The sequence below is a fragment of the Marmota marmota genome, unplaced genomic scaffold (genome assembly GCF_001458135.2).
Source record: "Marmota marmota marmota unplaced genomic scaffold, marMar, whole genome shotgun sequence".
Lineage (NCBI taxonomy): Eukaryota > Metazoa > Chordata > Mammalia > Rodentia > Sciuridae > Marmota > Marmota marmota.
Window position 1 is genome coordinate 39,886,655 of NW_026000057.1, and position 20,494 is coordinate 39,907,148.

A 20,494-nucleotide genomic window follows, 5' to 3' on the forward strand; every position below is an offset into this window, starting at 1 on the left:
GCCTATACCATGCTGTTACTGTTACCACAGCTCTGTAGTACAATTCCAGATCAGGTACTGTAATGCCTCTTGCTTCACTTTTCTTACTTAGTATTGCTTTGGCTATTCTGGGTCTCTTATTCTTCAAATGAATTTAAGAATTGTGTTTTTCTAATTCTTTGAAGAATGTCATTGGTATTTTGATGGGAATTACATTGAATCTGTATAGTGTTTTTGATAGTATGGTCATTTTAACCATATTAAGTATGCCTATCCAAGAACATGGGATGTCTTTCCATCTTCTCAGCTCTTTGATTTCTTTCTTCAGTGTTCTATAATTTTCATTGCAGGGCTCTTTTACCTCCTTGGTTAGGTTAATTTCCAACATTTTTTAAAGGTTATTGTGAATGGGATGGTTTTCCTGATTTCTTCCTTGACTGAATTACTGTATGAGTATAGGAAAGCTATTGATTTAAGTGTTGATCTTATATCCTACTGCTTTGCTAAATTTATTTATAAGCTCTAGAAGTCTTCTGGTGGTTTTTTTTGGATCTTCTAGCTATAGGATCATATCATTGGCAAACAGAAATAGTTTGACTTCTTTTCCTATTTGTTTGATTTCCTTTTCTTATCTTATTGTTCTGGCTAATGTTTCAATCACTATATTGAATAGAGTGGTGAGAATGTCTTGTTCCTGAATTCAGTGTAAATGCTTTTAGTTTTTCTCCATTTAGTACAATGTTGGCTTTGGATTTATCATAAACGGCATTTATCATTTGAAGTAAGTTCCTTTAATCCCTAGCTTCTCCAGTGTTTTTGACAAACAGAAATAGTTTGACTTCTTTTCTTATTTGTTTGATTTCCTTTTCTTATCTGATTGCTCTGGCTAATGTTTCAAGCACTATATTGAATAGAGTGGTGAGAATGTCTTGTTCCTGAATTCAGTGTAAATGCTTTTAGTTTTTCTCCATTTAGTACGATGTTGGCTTTGGATTTATCATAAATGGCATTTATCATTTGAAGTAAGTTCCTTTAATCCCTAGCTTCTCCAGTGTTTTTGACATGAATGGGTGTTTGATTTTAGCAAAGGCCTTTTATGTATCTGTTGAGATGATCATTGTGATTTTTGTTTTCAATTCTGTTCAAGTGATGAATCACATTTCTTGATTTGAATATGTCGAACCAAACTTGCATCCCTGGAATGAAACCCATTTGTTCTTTGTGTATTATCTTCTTGAAGTGTTTTTGAATACAGTTTGATAATGGTAATGGAGGGAGACCCTCATTGTTATACAAAATTACATATAAGAGGTTGTGAGGGGAATGGGAAAATAAACAAGGAGAGAAATGAATTACAGTAGATGGGGTAGAGAGAGAAGATGGGAGGGGAGGGGAGGGGAGATAGTAGAGGATAGGAAAGGTAGCAGAATACAACAGTTACTAATAGGGCATTATGTAAAAATGTGGATGTGTAACCGATGTGATTCTGCAATCTGTATTCGGGGTAAAATTGGGAGTTCATAACCAGCTTGAATCTAATGTATGAAATATGATATGTCAAGAGCTTTGTAATGTTTTGAACAACCAATAAAAAATATTTTATTTAGGATTTTTGCATCTGTATTTATCAGGGATATTGATCTGTGGCTTTCTTTCTTTGATGCATCTTTTTCTGGTTTTGGTGTCAGGGTTATACAAGCTTCATAAAATGTGTTCAGGTGTATTCCCTATCTTTCAATCTCATGAAACAATTTGAGAAAAACTGGCATTAGTTCTCCTGTAAAGAACTGGTAGAATTCAGCTGAGAATCCATCAGGTTCGGGGCTTGTCTTTTTTGAAAGGATTTTAATTGCCATTTTATTTTTTTACTTGATATTGGTCTGCTTAGTATTTTTATATCTTCCTGGTTCAATTTGGGCAGGTCATATATGTCTAGAAATTTGTCCATGTCTTCAAGGTTTTCCAGTTTATTATTGTATAAATTTTCAAAATAGGATCTGATAATCCTTTGGACTTCAGAGGGGCCGGTGGTGATATCTCCTTTTCACCTCTGATTTTATTGATTTGCTTCTTCTCACTTTCTTTTGATTATTTTGGCTAAGGGTTTGACAATTTTATTTATCTTTTCAAAGAATCAACTTTTTATTACATTGAAGGAATATTCCTGAACACTTTTTATGAAGCTAGTATAATCCTGACACCCAAACCAGAAAAAGTTGCATCAAAGAAAGAAAGCTACAGACCAATATACCTGTGTATTGTTTTCTTATTCTCAATTTCATTGATTTTTGGCTCTGATCTTAATTATTTTCTGCCTTCTACTGGTTTGGAGGCTAGTTTGCTAAATTTTTTAAATATATTTTTTTAGTTATAGATAAATACAATATCTTTATTTTTATTTATTTATTTTTATGTGGTGCTGGGGATCAAACCCAGGGTCTCATGTGTGCGAGGCAAGTGCTCTACCACTGAGCTACAACCCCAGCCCTAGTTTGTTAATTTTTTAAGGCCTTGAGGTGGAACATAAATTCATTTGTTTGGAATTTTTCTTTTTTTTATGTAGGCTCTCTGTGCTATAAATTTGCCTGTAGTATAATTTAAGATCTGATATAGTGATGCCACCTGCTTCACTCTTCTTGCTCAGGATTGCTTTAGCGATTCTGGGTCTCTTATTTTTCCAGATGAATTTCATGACTACTTTTTCTATTTCTATGAGGAATGTCATTGGGATTTTGATGGGAATTGCATTAAATCTGTATAGTGCTTTTGGTAGTATGGTTGTTTTGACAATATTAATTCTGCCTATCCAAGAACAAGGGAGATCTTTCCATCTCCTAAAGTCTTCTTTAATTTCCTTCTTTGGCATTCTGTAGTTTTTGTTGTAGACATCTTTTAACTCTTTCATTTGGTTGATTCCCAAGTATTTTATTTTTTTGAGACTATTATAAATGGGGTATTTTTCCTCATTTGCCTTTCAGAGGGTTTGACACTGATATACAGAAATGCCTTTGATTTATGGTTGTTGATTTTATTTATATCCTCCTCCTTTGCTGAATTCATTTATTAGTATTAGAAGTTTTCTGGTAGAATTTTTTGGGTATTCTATGTATATAGTCATATCATTGGCAAATAGTGCTAATTTGAGTTCTTTTCCTATTCGTATCCCTTTCTTTTGTATTATCTGTCTATTTAATCTGGCTAGTGTTTCAAGAACTATGTTAAATAGAAGTGGTGAAAGAGGGCATCCCTGTCTTGTTCCAGTTTTTAGAAATGCCTTCAATTTTCTCCATTTAAAATGATGTTGATATGGGGCTTAGCATAGACAGCTATTACGATATTGAGGTATGTTCCTGTTATCCTTAGTTTTTCTAGTGTTTTGAACATGAAGGGGTGCTGTAGTTTGTTGAATGCTTTTCTGTAACTATTGAGATGATCATATGGTTCTTATCTTTAAGTCTAATGGTGTGATGAATTACATTTATTGTTTCCTTATGTTGAAACAACCTTGTATCCCTGGGATGAACCCCATTTGATCGAGGTGCACTATCTTCTTGATAAGTTTTTGTATTCAAATTGTCAGAATTTTATTGAGAATTTTTGAATCTATGTTGATTAGAGATATTGGTCTGAAGTTTTTTTTTTTCTTTGATGTGTCTTTGCCTGGTTTTGGAATCAGGGTGATATTGGCCTCACTGAATGAGTTTGGAAATGCTGCCTCTTTTTCTATTTCCTGAAATAATCTGAGTATTTGATTTACTTCTTCTTTAAAGGTCTTGTAGAACTCAGTTGTTTATCCATCTAGTCCTGGGCTTTTCTTAGATGGTAGGCTTCTTATGGCATCTTCTATATCATTGCTTGAACTTGTCTGTTTAAATTATATCATCCTGATTCAATTTGGGCAAATCATATGACTCTGAAAATTTGTCAATGCTTTGATATTCTCTATGTTATTGGAGTACAAATTTTCCAAATAATTTCTAATTATCTTCTATATTTATGCAGTGTCTGTTGTGATATTTTCTTTTTTATCATGTGTGTTAGTGATTTGAGTTTTCTCTCTCCTTCTCTTCGTTAGCATGGCTAAGGGTCTGTCAATTTTATTTATTTTTTCAAAGAACCAACTTTTTGTTCTGTCAATTTTTTCAGTTGTTTCTTTTGTTTGAATTTCATCTCTAATTTTAATTATTTCCTTTCTTCTACTGCTTTTGGTGTTGATTTGTTTTTTTTTCCTAGGGCTTTGATGTGTAATGTTAGGTCATTTACTTGTTGACTTTTTCTTATTTTAAGGAATGAACTTCATACAATGAACTTTCCTCTTAGTACTGCCTTCACACTATCTCAGAAATATTGATATGTTGTATAAGTGTTCTCATTTACCTCTAAGACTTTTTAAATCTCTTCTTGATGTCTTCTACAACTCATTGTTTATTCAGTAGCATATTGTTTAGTCTCCAGGTGTTGGAGTAGCTTTTATTTCTTATTTTATCATTGATTTCTAATTTTATTCCATTATGATCTGATAGATTGCAGGGTGGTATCTCTACTTTTTTGTATTTGCTAAAAGTTGCTTTGTGGTATAATATATGGTCTCTTTTAGAAAAGGATTCATGTGCTGCTGAGAAGAAAGTGTATTCTCTCATTGGCGGATGAAACATTCTATATATGTCAGTTAAGTCAAAGCTATTGATTGCATTATTGAGTTCTATAGTTTCTTTGTTCAGCTTTCAAATGGCCTGCTCATGGTTTCTTACCATCTTCACTGTGTGGTCTACATTCTTTTCAAGATTATATATTTTGTCCTCATTGTCTGAGATCCTGTCTTCCAAGTGTTCTAATCTCTTGGTGATGCTTTTAATTGAACTTTTAATTTGGTTTATTATTTCTTTGATTTCAAGGATTTCTGATTGTTTGTTTGTTTAGAACCTCTATCTCCCTATTGAAGTAATATTTTGCTTCCTGTATTTGCTTATGTAGCTCTTTTTAAAAATGATCTTTGGTGCCTGTATTTGCTCTCTTCTATCATCCTTTATTTTACATAACATTTTAATTATGTTTATCCTGAACTTCTTCTCTGTAATTTCTTCTGCTGTGGATGCCATGGATTCTAATAATGTGGTATCTTGATTTGTTTGGGGCCATTTTTTCCCTTGTCTTTTAATGTTGCTCGTGTGTTTTCCCTTCTAGTACTGTAGATCTGAGGCATTATCATTTTTACCCTATAGGCTTATAGTGCCCCTGCAGGGTTATAATACCTCTCCTTTGAGGGGAAGAACAATGTTCACAGATCCCAATACATACAATAATCTTAAACCAAATAGTTGCTATTAAGATGTTTTACAGTATTAAGATGTTTTACAGTTTGGTCACAATACAGAAATAGTGAGTTCAATTATTAACTACAATATAAATAGTAGGTTTGTAAAAGGGTTTATTTTCTCTGATGGTGGACAAAGAACCAGGGGTGAGGTGTAGGATGAGATGTTGATGGGGTAGGAGGTGAATATATAGAGTTATTAGCCTTAGGAAGTGTGAAAGAGGAATCTAAAGAAGAAGGTTAATAGCAGGAGAAAAAAGAAGTGATTTTGGGGAGACAAGTAAGTGGGAAGACAGTAGAGTACATAAACAATAACACATAAATATTAAGAAAAAAATGCAAAAATGGGAGAAAAAAGAAGATACAACACAACAGTAATATACTATTCAGACATCTCAATCCTTGGTATCCTAATTCATGCAAAGTACACATATGTTGGGGATGTGAGGGCGGGAGAATAGAGTGGGACAAGAAAAAAAATCTCGAAGGAGGCAATAAGGATTATTTGGTTGGAGATCAGTATCTTTCCTGTTTCTATTCTCATCCAATAGGTGGGGTTGTCTGTTGTTAGCTGGTATCTCCACCCTCAGGATGGTGAAGTTTACCAGGATCAGAGGATTGGTCTTGTATTCAGGGCACCTCGAAGAGGGGTATGGCATCCCCCGGTCACTGATGGGAGATTGTACCACAGGGATCTCCTTTGAGGCCCACTTGTGTAATGTGGGCACCTATTGTTATCTCCTTATGTCACCTGTAGATCTCACAGTTCATGGTCTCTAAATTAGTCTCTAAACTGTATCTCACCCTCTGTCTATTTCCTAATTGGAGAACTTTCTCTCTGGATGGCTTGAGGGTTGTGCTTTGAGGATTGTGCACCTGTCTTGGAGAGCTGTTTTGTATTGGGCAGTCACTTTGCCGGCCCAGGGGAAAAGTTGGGAATTATGGTACCTGTCCAGCCGGTGGTGTTCCAAATTGGGAGTTTCCTAACTAAAGATGGCAACAAAGGTGACCCAAGATGGAGGTGGCTGCTATCAGCGATGAGATGTCAGGCGGGGTGGGGGAGCCAGGCAATGGCTTTAGGTGATGGGTTCAGAGATGAGTTCTATGGCTTGCAGTCTTGTGGCTGTTGACTGTCTTCAGAGACTGTGTGATGCCACGAGGTTCAGGTAGGCTACTGCATGTAGGGGATTATTGTAATGGCTGTATGCCGCAGTCTGGCTGGGCACAAAATCACGAGCCACCACACAGCTTGTAGATTCAAACAGCAACTCTTTATTCCCGAACTCACACCAGCCGTATACAGACACGTTCTGGGGAAATCCACGTTCTCTGCCCAAATCCACGTTCTCTCCCAAATTCACCTTCACTGGGCTTCTGTCTCCCAAAATATACTGTCTGAATCCCGTGAGAACTCAAGGGGAACTTAGGCAGCAGGATACGCCCTATTCCCAGCAGGAATAATCTTAAACCTTAAACCTGGAACCTAAACTGGGAACGCCCTAAACCCGATTATGTTAAACCGGGAACACCCTAATCCGCCCTGGTCCTTGAGCAAGGTCAACTACATTCAATGTCACTGCAAAATGTCAGCAACATGGGGTACGCTGGCAAGGAAATTGTCATACCTACTTGGCTAATGGCTCCCAGCAGCTGTAGAATCCCAAGATGGAAGTAACTGGAGGAGCTCCACCTTGGTAGTTGGAGGTCAACATGGGAGTGGAGGTTGGTGTTCCTGCACATGGGTAGTGGCTGGGTATCTGCATGGGAGTGTTCTCTGGGATTTCTACATGGGTGGGTGGCCAGGAGCCCTGCCCAGGTGCTGATGCTTGTGGTCCCACTTGGGAAACCTGGTAGTTCTGCATGGGTGAGTAGTCAGGAGTCCTGTTCTGATGCTGAGGTCTCAGTCCCTGAGCTAGCACAGTGGCCATGATTCCTGCAGAGGAACAGCTGTGGTGAGAGACTCCTCTATCTCTCACAGAGAAGCAGTATTCCCACTACTTGAGTCCCACATCATGGAGTAACACATAGAATGCTGCCTCCCTCTGGCCTGTCATCTTGGATTGCCATTTGGGTTTTTTGCTATATTTTATCCTGTCTTGATTTTCATTTAGTGAATTATTCTCCTATTGAACTTCCTCTGTTTTGGGGCTTTGAGAATTGTTTTCATTCCTCTCTGTGAAGTTTATCTTTGAGTATTTGTAGTGCTCATGAATTATTTGTTTATTCTTGTCATGAATTGTTTTTATTTCCCCCTTGAATTTGAAACTGAGTTTTGCTGGATATAGTAACCTTGGATGACAGCTGTTTTATTTCAGGGCTTGGAATAGCTCAATCCAGCCCCCCTTGACTTTGGGGTCTGAGCAGAGGAATCTGAAATGAGCCTTATTGTTTTGCCTCTAAGTGTGACCTGATATTTCTCTCTTGTACCTTTTTTTCTTTCCTTTTTTTTCTATGTTAGGTATTTTGGTCATGAACTGTCTCAGTGGGCTTCTCATTTGGCTGGGTCTAGTTGGGGTCCTGTAAGCCTCATGTATTTGGATGTCTATCTCATTTCTGATATGAGAGATATTTTCTATAACTATTTCCTTTCGTTTGTATCTTCATGTTCTCTTCTATCTCAATGATTCTCAGACAACTTTGATTCTTTAAAGTTGTCTCGGAGTTCTTCTATATTCTAGTCATGTTCTATTATTTTTCCCCATTATTACCTTCTGTGTATTCAAGATCATCTAGCCTATATTTAATGCCTAAAGTTCTGTCTTCAAGGGCCGAGGTTTTATTTTCTATAACATGTAGTCTATTATTGATACCCTCAAATGAGTTTATAATTTGTTCATCTTGTTTTTCTAGGATATCTTCTTGGTTTCCCTTTATTATTTCTATTCCTTTATTAAAATGGACATTCATTTCCTGTAATTACTCTTTTAATTTCTTCCTTAGATCTTCTTTTAGTTGATTGAACATTTTGAAAATCAGACTTTCATTACCTCATTTTGGGCTTTTGTCTACCTCACTATTAGTGGGTTCCTGTGTTGGCAGATTGTGGATTTTAGGGGGGAATTTGTTTGCCTGTTTTCTCATGTTTTCAGAGGTCTTGGGCTTGTACATCAATTGAAGTGGATTCCTCTACCTCGTGTGTGTGTGTGTGTGTGTGTGTGTGTCCTTTTGTGTGTAGTTGTCTTATTCTGGGACTTCTGTCTGTTTTTGAGAGAAAGGTCCCTCCCAAAGGGATGGAACCTAAGTTGTTCCTCTCTAGTTATTCCTTCTTGGGCCCTTTTTGATGGTTTGGGGCCTTTGGTATTTTCTCTTATTTGATTTGGAGTCTCTGCAGGAATCATGGCCACTGTGCTAGCTCAGGGACCGAGACCTCCGCATCAGAGCAGAATGATCAGATGCTGCAGAATCTCTAACCTGTGAAATTTTAGTGTCCCTGAAGGTTACCCATACTCCACAGAATGGGAGCAAAATGAATAATAATAATTGATATTGCAACCAACAAACAATAAACAGTGTTAAAGTCAATACCCCAGATCCTACTATGACATTTTTTACATTAATTGCCACCGATAAACAGGAATGATGGGTTCAGCAATTGTCAGCAGTGAAAACAATAACCATGAACTAGCTCTGGCTTTAAAGCAAATAGCAGTTATCAACTTTATCACATACAATAGTAATGATTGTATTAGCATTAATGGTAGGGGCAAGATTTATATAACCATTTAGTTCTGATGATGGTAAAAATACACTTAATTGGGGGAAAAAGAAATGTGTTGTGACATTAGAATAAACTTTACAATTTCAGAAAGTGAACAGAGAGAATGCAGAAGAACAGTAGCACAGAGGGAAGGAGAAAATAGAAGAAGCACAGTATTGGAAGAGAGGGAGAAAAAAAACAAGAGAATTTGGCCAATAACAGGAAAAGATATGATTGAAAGAGAAATAAGAAATAAACACATGAAAATAATTAAAAATTCAACTAACATATACAATCCAATGAACCAGAACCTTCAGAAGACAAAGCTAGAAAAAGATTTCTAAAAAATTCTGAACATGAGAGTGAAGGGAAACCTAGGAACAAGAGACAGATAAGTGAGAAATGAAAGACACAGACCAGGCAGAGACACACATGAGAGTTTATTTGTCAGAGCTGACAAATAAAGGCCATCTCTCTATAGGAGAGAGAGGCAAATCAGGCTTGAGTTCTAGGACTTCTATGGGGGAGGCTCAGGAATCAGAGCTGGGCGGGTCCTAAAGCAGTGGTTAAGGGTTGGGTTGGTGTGAGGGAGTGGTGAGCCTTTCTTAGAAACGCCCTTGAGTGGGAAAGCAAAACTTTTTTCTTAAAATGGCAGCTGTCACTTAAGATGGCCGTCCAGATGTTAAACAAAGACCTTATAGAGAGAAAACAAGACAAATAAATGTATGTATATATGTCCCTGAAACAATCAGGACAATAAGAATTCACATGCACTCCCCCCCAACACACACACAACACAGAAGAAATAAGAAAAAAATTTAAAAATATATGTATTTAAAAAAAGAGAAAAGAAAAAAAAATCCAATACCTTGATGTAACTTGAAATGGTCAAAATATTTGGCAGGAATGGGTGTTCAATGTCTATGTTCAATAGTCTTTCTTGTCAATTTTTCTTGTGTAAAGTACTAACAGAGAAAACAAGGGGTGGGTGATGTTAACCCCTTCCTATTATCATGCTCTTTGGTTAACCAATCAGAGTGGCCTAAGAGTAAAGCTGTTTGATATAAAACTCAGTTTCCCTTTCACCAGTATGAGGTGGAATGGATAAAAATGTATGATTAGTTTACGTTTTGACCATTTGTACCAGGTCCATGCACTTCCAGGGTACTTACTACCTCTGCAGCACGTTCTGTGAGGGATGATCTAGCAGGTAGTCCTAAGGTCTACTTGGGCCCCAGGTCTAATAAGGCTGGGTTGAAAAGTGTCTTCTTTGGGGAGACTAGGTTGACCTGCTTCGAGGGCTAGACTTTAGCCAATCACTTCCATGGGTTTGGTTCTAGGTGCCTCCCCCCAAATCCCATCCTAGGGCAGGGGTGTAATCCTGAACTCATATTTGCCCAGGAGGTCAGCCTTCCCAGGAAGTTTCCTGAGTGTATTCTCTCCTGCCCACCCTGATTCCCTGATTGCTTCAGCTGGTCATGTGAGCTTCCAGACACAAAGTCTCCCCTTTGCCCTCCCAACCAAGTCCTCCTAGGTACAGTCCACTCCATGCCCACTTCTCTGACCATAGGCCAAGCACTGTCTAGGTCCCTAAATAAGTGCCTGCCGGGATATTGTGGCATGTGTTTTTGTTAGTTGAGGGGTTCATGGCAAAATCTCATTCATAAAAAACAGATTGCAAAGTCATCTGAGAGGTGGGCACTTCTATGAGAGAAACAAAAAGACACGAATACTGGAATATGATTAATACAAAATAAATGTCATAGCATCTCGAACATGTCAATGAATATCATGGCGATGATAGAAACCAGTAATCTCTCACCAGGGGGTGCAAGAGCTCGGAAGTTTTTCTCATGACAAGGGCCGGTGAGGCCAGGGCCTTTATTTGGGAATGTACATCTTTAACATTGCCAGAGTTATCAGGAATGTAAGGGCAACACTGAGTTTTTATAATGTCACGATGCCCCCAAAAGATGTAGTTAAGCTATCTAATGTTATCTGATTTTAATATTAAAATACCTTTTTATTGGCATAACCACTGTGTTTATCAGAGATACTAGCAAACACAGATCAAACCTACAAATTTAGGAAGATTTGTAGGTCTTAAATTGCCTGTTGACTAAATAGACTTCTGACTCTGATAGTCTCTTTTGGTAGTTATTAGGCACTCCTGTTTAAGAATCCTTCTTTTGTAGTGTCCAGTCTTATTTAGTCTTGGTGGGGCTAACACAAGTGCACAGCTTAAGTTACATTGAAAGAATTATTCTCCTTTTAAATGTCCAGGTGTGACTATATAGTCATATACAGTTAAAACTTATTTTTGGTTAAAACTTGTTTTGCAGGGTGTTTAACATCAAGCTGCACAATTGACTTTGCTCCCATCATTAAGAATCAACTGAGTATCCTTGGGAGTCACACTTAGGGACTTGAGGCAGCCTCTTAGCTCCTTTACTGCCTCTGTCTAAACAACAACAACAAGTAACAATTGCCTTTCTTGTATCTTTGAGACATCAATTTTATTATACAGAACAAAACAAATTTCTCCCAAAGCATGGGAGAAAGGACAAAGAGCAGGGCAGAGGGCAGTGTCCCAGGAAAAGTCTCTATGATGTGTTTCACAGGGAAGAGTCTCTATGATGTGTCCTTGCAGGTGGGGGCAGATGAGACCCCCTGGTGGATGCAGATGTGCTCCTGCCTGGAATCTGCATGGAGAAGCCGGAGCCAGTCGGTACACTTCACTCCCACACCATGATGTCAGCATCTCCATGCTCAGGGTCTTTCCATTGCGGCCATTCTGTTTCTGGGGGCTGACTGACGGAAGCATGGTATGCAGCAGAGTTGCTGGATGCATTTGGTGATCCTTCTCCTCAGCCTCTTCCAACCCCAGCTGCTGACTCAGGGTTGCCCAGTGGAGGTACATTGAGAAGGTGAGTGGCTGGGCACAGGGTCATTCTGGGAGGCTAAGCATGGAGGGGGTGTGTCCACCTGGAGGAAGTGGAGCTGGATAGCAGGTACACTGACACTTCCAGCACCCTTCTTCTGGGACTGCTTGGCTCCCTCAGGCTGCTGCTGCTCACGGGGCAAGGGAAGGGCAGGCTCACTCCAACACTTCCTCGGGCAATGCTCGGGCTTCACCTAAACCATGCAGCCCGCCCCTTGGCCTCTCTAGTGCTTGAGGATGAGATATGTGGCCATTGCATCATTGAACTTTCTACTTCCAACAGACACCGTGTATTATAGGGGTGGTAACCCATATTGGTCATGGGGTTGGTAATTGTGGGATCCAGGAGTTTAGGGAGTGTCTCACTAGGAGGACTCAGTGAAGCTTCCTCACCCTGGCTCAGCCACCGTGCTCCATTGCTTGGTCTATGGTGGGCCTCTGTGAGGGGTCCACCGTGAGCATCTCATGGATGAGGCTCCAGGCTCCCTTGGAGACAACTGGGGATGTTGTACGTTCCCTGCTCAATCAGCTTCTTCAGAAGCCTACTGGTGCTTGCCACAAATGGGCCTCTCCCTGTGAGCACAGAATAGAGAACCATACCCAGGCTCCAGACGTCTGCCAGGGGGCACTCGTATTCCTTCCCACGGATGATTTCAGGAGCACTGTAGAGGAGAGTGCCAAATCTGATGAGTTTCACGTTGCTGCTGACATCCACTACGACCTTCTCTGGCTTCAGGTCCAGGTGCACGATGTCCTTCTGGTGGCAGGACTGGACAGACCACATGATCTGCCTGAATAGTCTATGGGCCTCCTCCTCCTGCATGCCATCAGTTTCTGGGATGAGGTCCCATTGCTGTCCCCCACCTGCATGCTCCATAATAACATAGATGTATTCGGTGGTCTCAATGACCTGGAAGAGCTGAATCACATTCTGTGGTCCAAGGCTGCCATCAGAGAGGAATGGGAAGTTTGAGGCTACTTTTGCCCAGACCTTCACCACAAACTCTGTCTTTGTGTGCAGATGGTGGGCGAATTTCACCTGGGTGAAACCCCCTTCCCCAATTTCCTGAAGGATCATATAATGGTCTATGACATGCTTGAGGTCCTAGGTTTGGTCCCCAGGAATGGGGAAAAAAACAACAGTAAGAAACCAATGAGAAAGCAAGAATAGAAGGGTGGGTTTGGAGTTGACAGATACCTGAATAACTGGCATGTATATGTTTTGAAAGTGCTCCTAAGAATATGCAGAACTATAATAAATGTATTCAAAACAAGTCTTCAAAAATACTCTCTGATGAGAAGAATTACTTGAAACTAATTTCTTTAATAGATAAAATTCTTACCAATATTTTTTAACTTGGTTGTATAATGTTGAAACGGCTATTTACTTTTTCAGAACATAATCTTCCTATATCAATGTTTGGTTTGAATTTAAGTCTTAGTCAAATAGTTTAGTGCCCAGAGTGTTTTAATGCATTTAAAAGGCACTTTATCTGATCATATTGCCAAATTGGAGTGGGTTAGTCCTCTTAGAGCTTAATAAATAACATAGATTAAACAAGCAGTTTGAGCTGGTAAAAACTCAGACTTGGAGAGAGAATTAACTTTTCTTGGTTTTTGCCAAAGCCTTCTCTTCAGTCTTGCCACTTTCACTGTGCTCTCTAGGTAATAAAACACTAATTGCTCCAGAAAATAAGGCCTCTGTTTCCTCCTCTCTAAATTTGAACTCTTTTATTCTATTGTATGAAATAACATATTGCTGATTCTAGAACTGAACATAAAGTCAATTATGACCTTTAAATTGTTGTAATTTTTTCCTGTGATGATTGGAAATAATTTCATTCTCTACTTAACAAAGGAGATAACACATATAAAGACCTCTGACACAAAATAAGCAGCATGTAATAGCCCTTCAATTATGTCTTGCAATTATTATTCCACACTCAGTTCTAGGAGCTTGTTGGCAACGTGAACAGAGACAGAAGCCCTAGGTGTGTGGGAGACTTCTGCTGACTGGTAAGGACACAAACAATGACATGACTGATGTATAGACAGCTCTTCAAACACCCAAACGCCTGGCTTAGAAGTAAGTATGCATTGTTGGAGAGAGATTTTGTTTTTAATATTTATTTTTTAGTTATCGGCGGACACAACATCTTTGTATGTGGTGCTGAGGATTGAACCCGGGCCGCACGCACGCCAGGTGAGCGCGCTACCGCTTGAGCCACATCCCCAGCCCTGTAAGTATGCATTGTTATAAGATATTCAAGGGCCAGTGGGAATGGTATAAGCAAGGAGAAGAGGGGTAGATGAACTTGGAGAGGTAGCCAGGAGGCATGTTATATGGATCTATGGGGATCACGGCAAGGACTTTAATTTTTATTTGTAGTAGGAAAGAAAGCCATTGGAAGGCTTTGAGTAGAATGCTTTTTATGACCTGATTTACATTATTAAAAAAAATAACATCAATACTTCTATGGAGAATGATTATAGAAGAAAGACAGAAGTCTAAAAACTGGAGAGGACGCTGTGGCAGCCATTCTATACAAGGGGAAGTCGGGAGGGAGAAGAAGCTGCATTTGGGATAGTCACTGAGGGTGGAGATTACAGAACTTCTTGATGGACTGAGAGGAAGTGGGAAATCCAAGGAGATGCTTTATTATTGGATGCCGCTGGATTTGCAGGAGATGAGAAGGGGTAAGTGTGTGCCGCAGTCTGGCTGGGCACAAATCACAAGCCACTCAAGCAGGAACAAATTTTATTTCCGAACTCCCACAGCACTCCACGCACACTCCCCGGGAACTCTCCCTAACGCCACACACCAACCGGAACTCCCTCTCCCGGAACTTCCCCAACCAACGCCAGGCAATCCTCGGAGAACTCCAAAGTAGGGCGCCCGAGGCGGACAGTAAAGGTCTAATATACAATTGAATCAATCCAGCATCATCTTAATGGCTTGCCTCTCAACCATTACTCCTGGCAAAATGCCAGGGGCCATTCCGACTCGGCTGTGGCTCTCAGCAAGTATGTAAGGAGTGAATTTTAGGGGAGGAAAGTCAAGAGTCATGCTTTGACCATGATATGTAGGAGACGCCTATTGAATATCGGCTTCAGCTCAGATTAGATGTGGCTAGTACAGAAGCTTAAATAAAATGGGATTTTATTTTTATTCATCACAAAAGTCAGAGGTTGACAATCCAAGGCTGGAGAAGAAGCTCTGCCCCACGAAGTCACTAGAGATTTAGGCTATTTCCAGTCTTCTGGTCTGCCATCTCTTGAGTATGGCCCTCATTAGCTAAGCATGAATTCCTATATTATGTCCATGTTTCAGGCAGCAGGATGTAGGAAGAGGGAAGAGGTGGCTCAAAACGTGTACTGGCTGCTCTTAAGGAATGTTCTTGGAAGCTGGCACTGGACACTTGAGCTTTCATCTTAGTGACCTTAAATCAAAACAATGGTTACTCCCAGCTGCAAGGGAGGCTTGGAAAGGGAGTATTTATTCTGGGTGTCATTTGCCCAGCTAAAAATCATTTTACCAAAAAAAAAAAAAAAGGGGAATGGCTGGCTGTTGGAAGATAACAAACAAATTTTTGCTACATGTGTTTTCCTTCTTCCCATTTCTCTAATTCTACTGGACTATTTAGGTCTCACTGAATTTGACTTCTTCACACATTCTACACTGTTGATAGCTTCTTCCTCAAAATGCACACGTCCATTGGCTTCTGGGTCACAGCCCCGTTTCAGATTAGTTTTATCCTCCATTTTGCCCTCTTAACCTCCAAAGACTAGTTAAGAGCTCGTGAAAGAAATACTACTCTAGGTGCCAGTATCCTTTGTGGCTACTTCCCCCAGGTCCACTGCCAGTTTCTCTTCTTCTGGCCTTCTAGACCTGTCCATTTGGCGTCCATCCAAGAATAGTTCTTGAGGATAGAACAGACTCTCAATAAGAAGGCCATAGTGGTTCTCTCAGATCCTAGCTGGATTTATCCATGGTTAAATTTTGTTCCATCATAGAGCAGAAAGAAAACACAGTGGTGATTATAATTATTTATGTGACTAGGGACTGCCCCTGTATACAGGTCAAGCGCTGTGCTGTGAGGTTCACTGAAGTATGTCCCTGTTGGAGAGTCCCTCCCCAAACTGCATATTACTGAGCTGCTGTCCTTTCCTGATGGTCTCTAATTCCTTTCTCAAATTTGTCTTTAGTACCAAACAATAAAGAAAAAGTCATCCATATAGTCCTTGTTGAAATGCATGTCAAGGGATGTGAGATTTCAAGGAGGCTTATGAGTCAATACCTTGTGGTTCAATGTTTCCTTTTGAGTCCCAGACACTATACAGAGAAGTAACAGGGAAGGTTGAGCCCAGGGTAATTTTGTTCTTATAAAGGACCGGCATTGGAACTTGCTTTTTCCCTTTTGATGTTAGTATTTCTCAATAGGAAACATCTTCTGGTGCCAAGATTAGAATCCTATTGAGGAAAGCCGAATGGCTGCAGGCAGGGTAAATCTATTTTGAACAACAATAGTCAATTCAACATAGGTCCTTGTGTCTAAAAATAACTACCCTGTAGCATAATGAAATTTGGTGCTTAGGGTTTAGGAGTCATGAATTATTTTCTGTGAGTGCCTTGTGAGTTCCATTTTTTTTTTTTCTTCTCCTCAGTTCTGCGTCTCAAGGGCTATTTCTCACCAATGAAAGCAGCAGGTCTCCTTCCAGAGGTCGCTGAGTGCATGACCTCTAATGCCAACCACTACTTTTGTTTATGTCTGTCATGCCTGAAGCCAAGTGCGCTGATGTTGGTGTAAGGGTGACTGTCTCCGGTCACTGTTCAAACTTCTGTTACCAGTGCACCAGCTGTGTTGTGCTTTCAGTTAGCTAAATAGAATTGTTTTGATTTTATTTTTTAGCCTCTCATGCTATACTTCGGACAAATCTGTATAATATATTCAGTTATTCAAAAAATATTTAGTGAGCACCCACAGTGGGCATGCTTTGTTCTGGGTGAACACAATAGAAGTCCTTGCTCTCCTGAAACTTATATTCCTATCTATTGTGGGGAAGACAATAATAAAACAATTTCATTTCCCTGCTCCCTTCAGAAACTCCCTCATTACCTGGAATGAAACTTGTGAACCTTCATGCTTTTTTTTTTCCTCTAAAAAGTGAGAAATTTCTCAGGATGTTCCTGGACCCCTCATATAAATAGGGTTTACCCCATCAGAATCCTGGGGTAAGCACAGTGTAAGCTAAATCAGGACTCTTGCTCCACAACAAACAAAGCAGGGCTTTGAAAGAGAAGAATCCTGCTGAGTATCTCATATTTTATAGAAGACATAATCATCACTCAAGACAAAAATACCAGGTAAATTCAAAGGAGCAAGACTTTAATTTCCCAAATATAAACTACAACCTACCGAAGACATTGCTGGTTGCTGCTCCAGCAAATTCAACTGTATGATTTTGTTGCTTCTTTAAAAAAAAAACTGTATGATTTAGAATATCTTCTTGGGGACACATTGCAAAATTTCCCTATATGTGTTGTTTGAAATGGAGTCTCGTAAAGACCTGTCCTGACTGAACACAGCTGGCATTTTTGGAAGCACTAATTGACGAGATAACACCACTTCTATGTCAGAGACATGTTAGAGAGTGTTTTCTAAAATGAAGTTGTCTGGAGCAGAGTGCATTTGCCAATAGGGTCAGCAGGACTCAGGAAACAGTCTCCTTGGTTGTCTGCAAGCAGGTCTGACACACCAACCCTTATCAACACTTGCCAAAGCTCTACTCGCAGTCTCAGGGGTTCAAACTGAAAAAGTGTGCAACAGAGAAGGGCATCCTAAAAGCACATGACTCTTGGTACCCATTACCAAAATCCAGGGAATTCCACCACCTTGCAGATCACTGGACTCTAGGTTATTTTTATTAAGTATGAGATTGTAACATCTGAGGGTGATAACTAATTAACAGAGTGCATGGCAGGGTGCACTTTCCCTGGAGAAATGTGCTCTCCAATGGCTATTTGTTCTTAGTCTAAAGTCAGTAAAAAACTACTCAACAAAATTTAAAGCCATTTACTTCACAAAGCCATCTACTCACAGTCTTATGACCTTCTTGCTTTGGATTATAGGTCTACAAATTGAGGTTGCTGGAAGTTTAGAATGGGCAGGGCATGTTCTCTACAAACCAAGCGTCTCAAAGTTGTGCATTCTTTCATTAATCCACCTATTTATTGTGTGTCTACTATGTATCAGGTAATATTCTAAGAGCTGGAGATGCAAAAGTGAACAATGCTGATAAAAGAAAAAAAAAAGTCTGCCCTTACAGCATGTTTGTTCTCCTGGGAAAGATCTGGGCTAACTTACTCATTACGCAGACTAAATACAATGCCCAGGGCCCACAGTGCTTTTAGGGGCTCACAACATCTCTTGATTTTAACTTTTTCAAAAATCAGAAGAAGGAAGAGAATATGAAATAATGAATCCAGCCTGAATTATATTTGTATCAATATAATACTCAAAGAAAATTTTAGTATCATTTCATGGAGGAAGGAGCCCACAGAAGCAAAAATGCCTAGGGCCAGTCTTGGGGAAGAGAGATAATGAACAAAATTTAAATATAAAATATATAGTGCATCAGAGAAAAAAAATTAAGGAATGGGAATTAAACCTGTTAGGGTTGGGGAAGTTGAAATTTTAGATAGGGCATCCTGGGATCAAAGTTTCCTGAGCAAGTGATATTTGAGTGAAGAGTTGGAAGAGGTTAGAGAGCAACATTTTAAATATAGACAGATTATTCTTGCAAGAAGTAAGCATTTTGGCCTTAGGTGAGAAGATGCTTGATATTTGAGTGACATCAAGGAGGCCATGTGTTACTGGAGTGTATGAATGAGGAGAAGAAGAAGAAAAGGTCAGATCAAACAGGCTAAATCTGGGATCATGTAAGGACACAGTAAGAACTTTTTTTCTTTTGACCTGATTTATGTTTTTTTATGTTTTGTTTGGTTTTATTTTGCCTGGCATTGGGGATTGAAGCCACAGGCACTGTACTCCTGAACTATAACCCCTGACTTTTTAATTTTGTATTTTATGACAAGGTCTCACTAAGTTGCCCAGGCTGGCCTCAAACTTGCAATCCTCCTGGCTGAGCCTCCTGAGTCTCTGAGATTACAGGTATGTGCCAATGAGCCCAGCCATCATTTTAAAAATAAATGTAGTGAAACAGTAACAACAACAACAACAACAAAAAGATCTCAGCGAGGTGCTCTTCTCCTTGAATCAGTCATGGCCTCACAGTGCCTTCCCTGTTCACTGCCTCAGGTGCCTACTACCACATGATCTGATTAGCACTCATGACAAAATCCATCTGCTATCTATCCTTCATTCTAAGTTAAGCCAAGTGACCTCAAATCAGCTTTATTGCCCTAGAGGACAAAACTTAAATTCACAAAAATAATATGACATTTATGGATATCTTATTTGCAAAGGCAACACAGCTAATTAGACCCACAGACCATCAACTCCATGTTGTCCTTGCTGGAAGGAAGGTCTTTACTCTTACTGGGCTGGCTCTCACTTGGTCTGTGATGCTACTGCAGCTCATGTATCCCACTCATTTCCCATTACTTTGTAAAAGATTCTTCTGTGTCTGGCTTTTGGACTTCAGAATTTCCGTTGAATCCTAGAATGTTATTGTATTTTATGAAAACCATGCTTTCTGGAATGTCCCTATATTTTTCTGATATCATGATTTTGTATATGTTAGCTTTCAAGAGTTTTGGATCCATTCTAGCCTAACCTCCCTGCCAAAGAGTCTGACCCCAAGAACGAAAGAAATAAGACTACAGTTGGAAGGTTGCCTCCTTAACGCAGTAGGCAGCGCATCAGTTTCATAATCTGAAGGACTACAGTTGGAATGAGAATCTGAGTGTTCTGTGCTGCAAACTCTGAAAGAATGGGAGAATCTGACTTGAAAGACAAGTCTGAGTGGAGGATGCTAGTGGTACTTCAGGGGCTCTGGTCAAGCAACAGATGGTATAAGACACCAGTCTGGAATGGATGCGTGGTTGTCAATGTTGTAACTGCTGCTGATTGTGCAATTTCTTTGTGCTTAATAATCACCTATTCAATCCTCTCAACAATCATTTTTTTCTCCATTTTACACATGAGGAAATGGGGTTCCCAAGAAGTAAGGTATTTTTATAGTGTGTCATAGCTAGCAAGTGCTATAACCAATATTTGAGCCCAGATTTCATAAATTCATGCTCTTACTATTTCCCTGTATTGTCTCCTGCTGTTAAGTACCCATAGAACTTGCTACTAAACCTATGCTTTAGAGCATAAAGATGGGGAAGATTTGAAAGAGGCATAAGTCCTATTTCTTACTTTTGTCTAAGGCTGGTTCTATGCCTCCAGATAAAATGAAAGGGAATCAAACTGTCTACCTAGACCATATCTGATGCACAGGTATAGACAAATATTGATGGAAAGAATACATGACTTAGAACCAAAGGTTCAAAGCTGTTATCACATGATCTTTATTTCTAGCACCAACGATTCCATAG